Below are 12,315 nucleotides of genomic sequence, written 5' to 3' on the forward strand. Positions count from 1 at the left end.
GGATTGCTGTTGTTATCTATTACTCGTGTTGTCTTGGGCGAGGAAAAATCGCTGTCTTCCTGTGGTCGTTTCACTTGCTTAAGTCCTCCCGGTCTGTCATCTATCGCCAGCCATAACCAACTCACACTTGCATTAGTCAGCTCTGGTTGTCAGCCAGGGGGCAGGGCCAGCCAAGTCCTGTGATGCCGGCCCGCGTCTCCAAGGCAACAGCGGCTGGCTTTCTCTCCAAAGGAAACCCAGGAGGTTCCAGCCTTGGTGTGGCTCTTCAGAGAGCCAATGTGTCGTGAAGGAAAATGATCTGTGAATGAGGTGTCTTTGCTTCTAGCCAGCTTTTTTCTTTTCTCTTGGTAATGATGAGTCTCATTCACATTTATTATTCTCTCTCATTCTGAACCCAGCAATTGGGTGAAAATGTTTGGAGTAGACACTTCAGAGCATATGCAGAATGATGATTATGCAAAAATAAGAAGAGCCAGGCTCTGTGGCTCGTGTCTGTAATCCTGTCTACTCAGGAGGCTGAGATCTGAGGATCATAGCTCAAGGCCCACCCAGGCAGGAAGGTTCTAATTAAACACTAAAAAGCCAAAAGTGGAGGTATGGCTCAAGTGGCAGAGTTCCAGCTTTGAACAAAAACTTCAAGGACAGTACCAGGTACTGAGTTCAAGCCCCAGTACTGACACATGCCCACACATGCGCGTGTACACCGATACACACACATACACACCACACACAAGTCATAAGTCATAGAATCCTCACAGGAAAAAAAAACACCAAATAATTTGTCATGGCAAGATTACCAAAAACCAGGACCCAGAGGCACAGGCAAGGGTGGGAGATCATCTCCAACCAGAAGAGCCCCTGTCTTCCATGTTTAATCATTACTACTACTATAACATTTATTATCCAAGCCAGGGCTATTAGAGTGGAGGAGGGAATGTTTAATAATTAAGCCGGGATGACGGACAGAAAGAGTCCCTGGCCACCCCGCCTGCTCGTCACCCTCCATAGTCTCACCGGAAGAAGTCTGAACAGGTGCTTAGGCTGTGCGTGGAGTCTGGAAAGCTCTAGGCTCCAGTGACACAGGACGATCGGAACTGCCCTCGGAGACTAGCCTGTGGACGGGACCCCTCACCTCTGGTGCAGAAAAGCAGCTCCAAGGCCAGAACAGTGGCTTGGAGACTTCACTGAGTGAATCGTATTTTTATGTTTGAGCAGTGCTGAATATGGGCTCCATGGAAAACAACCACTACGCAATGAATGTGGGGGGAAAACTTCTGTCCTTTCCTAGAGTCACTCAGTGAGCACGGACGTCAGTAAGCTGGCAGGAGGCTGCTTGTGGCCCTGTGTATAGGAAGCTGAGTGAGGACTGCAGTTCAAAACCAACCTGACGAAGAAAGTCTGGGGACTCTCCAAGTAACCACTAAAAAGCTGGACGTGGAGCTGTGGCTCAATGGTAGAGGACCAGTCTTGAGCATAAAGGCAAAAGAGAGTGCCCAGGCTCCTAGTTCAAACCCAGGTCCTGGCACACACACACAAATCACTAGGAACATTTAGTATAGATCCTTCTATGCTATTTCCTATGCATTTTATTTCTACTCACAGTTATCAAAAGGACAGCTTGCTGTGCATGTTCTATATTGTCTCATTATGGCAGTGTTCCAGGTCAGGAAATATACCTTAGTCATTGTATTTGCATGACTGTGTGGTATTTCATAGCATTGCATAGTTCAGTGAACCTGCACTCCAGGCTGTGCTTTGTACTGTAAAGCATGAAACTCTGATTATCTGCAAATGAGACCTTTGTGCATATATAATGCCTGAATCTGGGCTGCCTGAGTTTAGGGGGGCAGCTGAGATTTGTCCTATCTAGGTTCTAGTTATTGTCCAGGTGAAGGAGGAGCACACAATAAGGAAGGAGAACACACAGGTAAGGGCTGGAGGTGTGGCTCAGTGGTAAGAGCACCGGCCTAGCAAGTGTAAGGCCCTGAGTTCAAACCCCAGTGCTGTCACTACAACAACAACAGAAAACCCTGGATCATGCGACTAGACCTCTCTTAGTCTTCTTATCTGGAATAGAATGACAATTAGAGAAAACTAATGAAACTTGCACTTTGGCATGGAATAATGAGAGAATTAGAGAAGGCAAGGGTGGGAAAAACCATTTAAGGTATGAAATTGTTTACTTTTGGGGGGGGGCGGATATTTTTGATATTTTTCCCCAAACACTATTTTATGAAATTTTGATACACGCAAACTATTTTTTTTAAAGACTCTTTCACATTCTGTAGCAAAACTGATTTTTTTTTTTTTTGCCAGCCCTGGGGCTTGAACTCAGGGCCTGAGCACTGTCCCTGGCTTCTTTTTGCTTAAGGCTAGCACTCTGCCACTGGAGCCACAGTGGTAGCTGCTTACGTACAGGAGGCGAGCACTCTACCATTAGGCCATATCCCCAGCCTCAAACTGATTTTCTTTTTTTAAAAGGAGGCTTCCAGTAAGTTCTGGGCGATTTGGAAGTCAGGTTGCCTGGGAGGAAGCTTCCAGAACCAATCAGATGTGTGTCTTCTGCACAGTCATGAGCTAGGGGTGGGGTTGGGGAGCAGATGGGTGGAGGTGGCGGGTGGGTGGGGGTGGCCACGGTCCCCCGCTCCCCTCCCCCACCCCTCTGTGCACAGGGCCGCCTTGAAGTGTCATGGAAGCTTGATGCTGTCCAGCCTCAGAGACAGAGGCCAGTCTGCTGTCAGAGATAAACAGGGTCCTTGGCAGGGGCGTCTGGGAAAGCACTTCATGAAGAATCCTGGGAATTCCGGCTACACTTGGGAGAGAGCCCAAGGGGGCGAGTGGAGGAGGACGGGGATGACAGCCTTGCAGCCTGAATGAACCAGATAGAGACATTCTGCAGCTGGAAGCAGCCCTCGCTCCCACCTACCTGGCCCTTATCCCTGAGAAGAGCCAGGAGGAGGCGCCTGGACCACACACGAGGAGCCTGGAGAGCTTCCTCCCCCAGCCCTGCGGGCCCCCTCCTAGCTGGAGTAGCCCGGAGAACACCTGCTTTAGCTCTGCCCGGAGGAGGCAGATCCTGGAGCAGAGCAGAATCCACCCCATGCCGGGATGGCACCGTCTTTCCTCAGGGACCCCAAGGAAGCCTATTCCCACCCACGAACCAATACAAGATAAGAAGGAAATTTATAAAGACCGAGATTCTTGAGTGTTGCTGAAGAGCGAAGCGCATGCGCCTTTCTCCCCCGAGTAGGCCCCAGCGCGTGTAGCTCAAGAGTATGGCGAGAGGGGGGTTTGGCAGAGTAGCCTGGTGTGGAAGGGAAGGAGTGCCCCCATTCTGCTAAAGTACAGATGGACAGATGCTTGGCTTTTAAAAAAAGGATCTTCCTTGCTCTGTGGCAGACATTGCCTTGCGGCTATTTGAAGTTCTTTCTTGGGCTATTTTCAGTGCGCTATGCCACAGCTGAGTCAGAAAATGGACCACTGCATTCGCATCACTTTCTAAAAGGATCCTGATGGACGTGGAAGAGTCCAGAAAGGCTGTCTGCTGGTGACTTAGGCCTCTCGTTCTAGCTACTTTGGAGGCTAAGATCTGAGAATCCCAGTTTCAAACCAGCCAGGGTAGACAAACCTGAGAGCTTCAATTCATCAGCCAAAAAGCTAGAAGTGAAGGTGTGGTTCAAGTGGTAAAGCAAACGTGAGAAGCCCTGAGTTCAAGCTGTGATACAGGCATGCATGTGCGCATGTGTGCATGCATACACACACACATACACACTCACGTCTATGGAAATTTGAACACAATTTATCTTTTTAAGGCCATTGTTCGAGAAGTGTATTGTACTCATAAAGTGCATGCTGAACTGAAACTCCTTTGTATAACTACTTTGGGTTTGGTTTTTTTTTTTTTTTTTGCCACAGAAACAGAAAAAGCTGGAAGTGGCACTATGGCTCAAGTGGTAGAGTGCTGGCTTGAACTCAGGGCCTGGGCACTGTCCCTGCTTCTTTTGCTCAAAGCCAGCACTCTACCACTTGAGCCATAGTGCCACTTCCAGCTTTTTCTGTTTCTGTGGTACTGAGGTATCGAACCCAGGGCTTCATGCATGCAAGGCAAGTGCTCTACCACTAAGCCACATTCCCAGCCCCAAGCCTTAGTCTTTTAAATGTGATATCCTTCCGCACTACTGGAGGTTAGGACCTCAATAGGAATTTTGCATGGCCCTCCCCACCTTGATAATGACCTCCAGCAAGGTCATTGCTCAGGATGCACCCCCCAGTTGCCCACTCTGCTCATGTTTTAGCGACAGAAGCCCACTGGGCTTCTTTCAAATAGTGTTCCTGGTGCTTCTCTCTCTGCACAACACCAGCTCTCTGCATGCAGGAATTCTGGCGAGCCCAGTCCAGAGCCATGGGAAAAGGGCAGGCTTCGGTGGGTATAGTACGGGTTGTGCCTCTGTTTACCCGGTGGGTAAGAAGTCACCTGTGGAAGCATTTGTCATGGGTAAAACGGGGTGAGTAGGAGCGGTGAGCAGACTCAGGGCTGATTCTTTCCAGTCTTGTGCTGGCAAAGGGCAGCATGTCAGAATGAGGGTAAGTAATTGCCCTTGGCTGCAGTTACTGGGAAAGGCTTTCTATTTGCTCTGAGTGGAGCATTTCCCATCCTTTCTATTTGGGCTGGGGCCAGGCATCTTCCATGAGTGACTGACTTCTTTTCGTCAAAAGCAACTCATCTCGTTTTCTTCTGGAAAAAGCCAATCTGGCCCTCTGAGCCAGAGCAGCACCTATCTTGGGGGAAGGGTTGTACCTTAGCCCGGCACTCGGGACCTCTCCTTACCTTCTGAAGGTCAGTTACTTTGAGAAAGAATCTGCAAGGACTGGTAGCCAAGTGAAGGAGTTGAAATAAGAGCTGGGCAGAGACAAAAAGAAAGAGGTTCACTGGAACTGATGTTTTCCTGGGCTCCTCACGTGGATGAATCCTGGGGCTTTTGCTGACTAGATGAAAATGGTTGTTCTATTTCCGTTGAGGTTCTGTGAATTACCCCCTCTCACTCTGGCCAGAATCTCAAAGCATGTGAATGAGAAGACCAAAGGGAAGGAGACCCAGTACTGCATTTCCTAATGGAAAATGCGGACTTTGACAGAGGCTAATAAGAAGGAATGACCCGAAGGCATGGTCCCAGGTCTAGAGCTGGTTAGAGCCAAAAGCCACTGTGGGGACTGGCTATGTTGGCCTAGATGTGCTGTGTTGGCCCTGTTGCTTCATCCTAACAAATGAGCTGGAAACAGCCACAGTGCTCACACTGTAATTTGTCCCGAAGGCTCATGTGTGGTTGGCTTGATCCCCCTGGTAACGTGATGGAACGGTGTTGGAACTGAAGCCAGGCGCTGAGGCCGCAGAGCACACCTGAATCCCTCCGCTGGTGAGACTGGCCGAGCAGGCAAACATCTCATGCATATGCGATCTGGATGACACGCGTCATTTGTACACTTGCCTTCACCTGGGAGAGGGTGTCCACCATGATCACCCACCTCCTGTGTCACCCCCTCCATCAGCTTCCTGTCAAGGTGGTCCTCCAACCAGCTGGCTTATTGCAGAATTTTATGAGTTTCAACACATGAGTATAGTCACATAACCAGCCTTTGAATTGGTACATAGCACTTTCCGTCTTGCTCCTTTGCAGGAAATCCTCTTCCCAAACTCGACCCCAGGCAACCCCCGGGCTTGCTTTGTTGCTATGGGTTTTCTTTATCTAGAATACACTAGGAAGGGAATCATAGGGCTGGTAGTCCTGTGTCTGATTTTTCTTCAGTAGCATAAAACCTTTGAGGTGTTGGAAGAATTGTTACTTTGCTCCTTTTTCTTTTTTAGCCATTGAATGGGTATATACAATCTGTTTACCTGGTGAGGGTCAGTTTCTAGGTTTTTTTGGTCCTTTGTGATGAAAACTATCATCTCATAATTTTTTTTCTGGTACTGGAGTTTGAACTCGGGGCATCATGCTTGCTGGGCAGGTGTTCTACCACTTGATCCACACCCCTAGCCCTGTCTTACAAACTTTTGAATGGACATAGATTTCTCTTGGGTAGACAGTTAAGAGCAAGATTGCAGGTCATGTGATAAGTTATGTTTAACTTTATAAAATGTTCCAGTTTCCTTGCATCCTCATCAACATTCCTTACTCCTGGGTTCTTATTTTAGCTATGCTAATAGCTGTGGCATGGTACTTCATGGTTATTTCATTTGCATTTGATTAGTGACTAATGGTGAACATCTTTTCATAAGCCTGCTATACATGTGTGTCTGTTCAAGTATTTGATTATTTCCTTGCACAAATTGAGTTATTTGTTTTCTTCTGAGTTTTGGGAGCCCTTTATATGTTTTAGAAATAAGTTCTTTGCTATGTTGTTGTTACTACTACTTCTTCTCCTATACTACTACTACTATTACTATTATTTTGCTGGTTCTGGGGTTTGAACTCAAGGCCTTGCATTTGCCTGGCTTGTTGGCTTGCTAAGCTAGAACTTTACCTCTTGAGTCATCCCTCTGGTCCAGATCTTTGCTAAGTCATTGGAGATTGAGTCTCACAGACTTTTATGCCTAGGCCAGTTTCAGATTGCAGTGGTCACAGAATCACTCGTGACCACTCTTGCCTTGCCACTGGCTAGCTCATCTTCAGCAATGGCCCTGGAATCTTGCTTAGAATTTAATTGTGTTTTCTTTCAGAGATAAAGAACTTGAAGTTTTACTATCAAAATAACCACCCCAAATGACTTACCTAAGCCTGAAAGTGAACAGTCAGATTATATTATTATCTTCAGCGTGAGGTTGTGTTTGAGAGTCATGAAAACACTCGTGCCATCTACATCATTGGAAACAACATAAATGGAAAATCACTCCAGCCTCTTAAGAAACTCCAGAAGCCAAATAGCACCTTAGCATTTAAATGTTACTTTGAGGAATAGGATCGTCATTTAGCAGCTTGACAGCCCTCAGTTTTACCTCTTTTCTTCCTTAAAAAATATTTTTATTATCTTTAAGTAGTTGTACAAAGGAGCTACTATTCAACAAGTCAGCTCATAGATAAAATGCACCTTAATTGCTGTCATTCTTTCATCGTTCTCCCCCATCCCTCCCAACTCGCTTATTCAGTTTTCTGTTTCATAGGATATCCATTGACGACTTCGACTACATTCTCCCCACTTTCCTCTGCATACCTCCACCCCCTGCCAGTTTCCTGGTATTCATTTTGTTGAACCCTGAGTTTGTTTTTCTAAGGGATTACACCATTTGAATTCTCCCCTGCAAATAACATCTTTTGGTTAATACATTTGTGTACTCATACATCCAACCCATATGGTTTGTTTATTTGGACATTTTAAAAATTAGTTCTGGCTCCCACATATGAGAGAAACGTGTGTCCTTTGTCTCTCTGGGCTTGACTTACTTCATTTAACATAATTTTTTCCAGGTCCTTCCATTTCTTTGCAAATGATGTAATCATTTTTCCTAATGGATGAGTAGAATATATACTACACTTTATTGACCCATTTGTCCGTTGGGGACATCTGGGTGGATTGCATACCTTGTCTGTGGTGAACAGCGCTGCAATGAACATGGTTGTGCAGGTTGCTTTAATGTATCCTGACATATAATCTTTTGGATAAATACCCCAAAGGAGAATTTCTGGACTGTAGGGTAGTTCTATGTCTAATTTTTTTTGAGGAATCTCCATACTGTTTTTCCAGAATGGTTGAACATGTTTTCATTCTCATCAACGTGTATTAGGGTTCCCTTTTGGCCACATCCTTGCCAGTGTCTGTTATTGTTTTTATTCTAAGTGGGGTGAGATGGAATCTCAATGTTGTTTTGATTTGCATTTCCTTTATAGCCAGAGATGTTGAGCAATTTCTTCATGTGTGTATTGGCTACTTCTACTTTTTTCCCCTGGGAATTCTCTCTTTAGCTCATTAGGAATCAGTCTAACCAAGGAAGTGAAGTATCTCTACAACAAAAACTACAAAACTTTGAAGAAAGAACTTAAAGTAAATGTTAGGAAGTGGAAAGATCTCTAGTGTTCTTGGATTAGCAGAATTTTTGTTGTGAAAATGGCAATAACAGAGCAGCTCAAAAAAGCCTTCAGTGATGGAGACTCTTTTTCCCCTTCAACTTAAAAAAAAAAATCTTATTATTTTGCTCAGGCTGCTGGCCTGCTCCTCCCGCCTCAACCCTCTGCGTATCTGGAACTGTAGGGACACACCACAGCACCAGGCTCTTCACCTGATTTCTCTTATCCATGTTGGGTGAAAATGAGTAGGGTTTTAGTTTCTGTCCAACCTTACCTATCAGTGTCAGTTTGCCTTTCAGGAATGTTTAGGCCAACTGGAAGATTGCTTCTATGAATTGAAGATTAGACAAATGGTTTTGATTTGTGTGTGTGTGTGTGTGTGTGTGTGTGTGTGTGTGTGTGTGTATGTGAGAGAGGGAGAGAGAGAGAGAGTCCTGGGGCTTGAACTTAGGGCCTGGGTGCTGTCCCTGATCCTCTTTGTGCTCAAAGCTAGCCTTTACCACTTGAGCCACAGTGCCACTTCTGGCTTTTCCTAAGTAGTTTATTGGAGATAAAGAGTCTCATGAGCTTTCCTGCCTGGGCTGGCTTTGAACTACTAACCTCAGATCTCAGCTTCCAGAATAGCTAGGATTACAGGTGTGAGCCACTGATGCCTGGCCACAAATGGTTTTAAGTTCAATAAAATATCTTGCCTTTTGCTCTTGCCTCTAGCCTCCTCATCAGAAAACTAAATCCTAGTAATAATATGACTTGATATTTAACTCCTTGATGGGCCCAAGAACAAGTATAGAGAAGCTAGCCCTTGGGTTTGAAAAAGTTTGAGCTTTTAAAAAAATATAGTCCTGCTCATGCTTCATTATTGAAGATTATATTTGCATATTAAGAAGAAAATGAAATGCACTCGATTTTATGGCACAGGTAGAAAACACTATTTGTATTTTGTTAAGGTTTTTTCCAATGCATATATGATTTTTTTCTTACATACCACTGAAATTTAAAAGTTGGAGCCTGTAATCTTAGCTACTTTGGAGGCTGAGATCTGAGGATCTTGGTTTAAAGCTAGCCCAGGCAGGAAAGTCAGAGAGATTCTTATCTCCAATTAATCACCAAAAGGTCAGAAGTAGAGCTGTGGCTTTAGTGATAGAGCACCAGCCAATACCTTTTACTGAATTCTTGAAATGCTGAGCACTCAGGAAAAGGCAGCCACTGGTACTACTTATTACCCTATGGCAAAGGGTGTCATCTTTGCAGCAAAGTTTCCACTGTGGGTCCACTGGCAGGAAAGTATGGCACTGTCCTTGTCAGTAGTAGGCAAGGCTGTGTTGTAGTAACACACAACTGGCAGCAGTTTATCTCTCACTCTTGCTCCATGTCCATTTGGGCCCGTGTTGCTCTGTTCACATCATCCGCAGCCCTGAGTCTGATGGAGTAGCTTTTGTTGTGACAGAGGAAAGTGATGCCAGGACCCATGTACTGGCCTTGACATCTTCTTCCTGAAAATGACACCTGTCCCTTCTACTCACAAATCATACTGGCCTTGACAACTTCTTCCTGAAAATGACACCTGTCCCTTCTACTCACAAATCAAAGTGATTGCAGGGGGAGGAACAGAACAAGAGGAAAGGAGAATTTGTTGAGCCGTAATACCGTCTATCAGATGCACTGATCTAGAGTGTCTGAGGCCTGCCATTTAGCCTCATTTTCCTAACATGTTGTCTCTCGTGACTTCCATCCTTTTCTGCTTTTTTTCCCTGTCAAAACAATAAAAGACTCCATTTTTAGATCAACTTATGAGGCCAGACTTAAACCTTCCTTTGTCCAGCTTCCCTTGCAGCTAGGTGTGGGTATGTACTTAATATTTTGCTCAATGGATAAAGTGAGTCAAAGTGATATCTGATCTATGTCACGTTTTAAAAAGAATGGGTATATTCTCCCTCTTCTGTTTGTTCCCTCCTGTTGCTGGCTGAAAGTCAGATGTGATAGTGAACTGTATTGGTTTCACTGGACAGCAGTAGCACTGTAGAGATCACAAAGCATCAAGGTAGTTAGAGTCTGTACCTTTGTAAGAGCATTGAGCTACCAAGCCGGGCATTGTGGCTCATGCTTATAATTCTAGCTATTCAGGAGGCTGACATCTGAGGATCACAGTTCAAAGCCAGCCTGGGCAGGAAAGTCTGTGAGATTCTTATCTCCTATTAACCACCAGAAAACTGGAAGTGGCACTGTGGCTTTAAGTGGTAGAGCGCTAGCCATGAGTAAAAGAGCTCAGGGGCAGCGCTCATGCCCAGAGTTCAAGACTCATGACTGACAAAACAACAACAACAACAAACCTTGAACTACCATATCAGCATAGACTTTTACCCAAGAGATAAATTTTAGATTTAAAATTTGTTTTGGTCACTGTTATTTTGAGTTTCCTGTGTATCAGTCCTACTCATTTTCTGCCCAAACACTTACAAAAACAAACAAACAAAAAACCTCAGCTGACATTGAACAATAGCGGCAGAAAGAAAAAGCCAGGTTATATTTAGTAATAAAGATGTCCAACTGTGGGATTATTCCCTGGTGCCACTTGTAGGCATGCACTTAAGACAGCGCACCTGCTTCTTCACAAGAGCACACTGCCAAAGAGAGTGAGAGATGCCTGCCTTCTTCTATTAGCCAAGACAGTTGCTGGAAGCAAGGGCCCTTCCTCCAGCACTTCATCTTTCTCCTCTGGTTCCGCAGGCCTGATTCCTGCCAAACCAAGTCCAGAGACTGAGGATGTGAAGTCCAGGGGTGGATGATAGATGAATGGGTCTCCAAACGGTGCCTGAACCTTCTCTGTCACCACAAGAAAATCACAGGCTGTTTGCTCTCTACACTTAACACTTGGCCTTTGCTGAGGCCCCTGGTTAAATAGGCTGGCCATTTAGGCTTCTCTGTTGATGTTTCCTTTGCTGCCATAAATTCTCCTACTTATTAGTATTATTCTCAGTAGACAGGAAGAGTAGATTTCACTGGATGTGTCATATAGTGGTTCTATAAAATACTTTATGTGTTATATAATGAAAGTGGGTACATAGTCTGTTGTGTTGAGGATTCTGCAAGCCTTAGTTTACCTTCCTTCCTTCCTTTCTTCCTTCCTTCCTCTCTTTAAAGGCCTCATATCTAAAATATATGCAGAACTAAAAAAATTACATTCCTCCAAAACAAAACTGCAAAGAACCAATAGCCCTCTCAACAAGTGGGCTAAAGACTTAGAAAGAGACTTCTCTGATGAGGAAATGAGAATGGCCAAGAGACATATGAAAAAGTGCTCTACATCACTGGCCATAAAAGAAATGCAAATCAAAACGACATTGAGATTCCATCTCACCCCAGTAAGAATGTCCTATATCAAGAAAACTAACAATAACAAATGTTGGCGGGGGTATGGCCAAAAGGGAACCCTACTTCCTTGTTGGTGGGAATGTAAACTGGTTCAGCCACTCTGGAAAGCAGTATGGAGTTTCCTCAGAAGACTAAACATAGAGCTCCCCTATGACCCAGCAGCCCCACTTTTGGGCATCTACCCAAAAGACCACAAACAAGAACACACTAAAGCCACCAGCACAACAATGTTCATCACAGCACAATTTTTCATAGCTAGAATATGGAACCAACCCAGATGCCCCTCAGTAGATGAATGGATCAGGAAAATGTGGTACATATACACAATGGAATTTCTCTCTTTCCTTTTTTTTTTTTTTTTCCCCTGTTCTTGGGGATTGAACTCTGGGCCTGGGTGCTGTTCCTGAGCTCCTTTTGCTCAAGTCTGGCACTCTACCACTGGAGCCACAGTGCCACTTCCATCTTTGTCTGTGATTAATTGGAGATCAGAGTCTCACAGACTGGCTTTGAATGGAGATCCTCAGATCTCAGCCTCCTATATAGCTAGGATTACAGGCATGAGCCACCAGCACCCAGCTTGCTTTTCTGAAGCAGTTGTGAGACAGAGATTCAGATTCATTGGGCTTATTGAAGGATGGCTCTGTTGGAGACATTGGCCTTAGACAGCAGGACAAAGAGTATGGAATTTGTATAATGGGCCAGCCATTGCCTTCTAGGTAGAGAACTAATGCTACCTCTTTTCAAAGAACACAGAAGTAGAACTTGAGCATAAGATCTTTTGTTGTAGGGGACAGATTCATTCCTAGGTAGCTTTAACACATTACTGGATGGGAAAGAAATTGAGAGAATATAAGGAATTCTCAAGAAATGATAGTTCCCAAAG

Source organism: Perognathus longimembris, chromosome 5 (genome assembly GCF_023159225.1).
Source record: "Perognathus longimembris pacificus isolate PPM17 chromosome 5, ASM2315922v1, whole genome shotgun sequence".
NCBI classification, from domain to species: domain Eukaryota; kingdom Metazoa; phylum Chordata; class Mammalia; order Rodentia; family Heteromyidae; genus Perognathus; species Perognathus longimembris.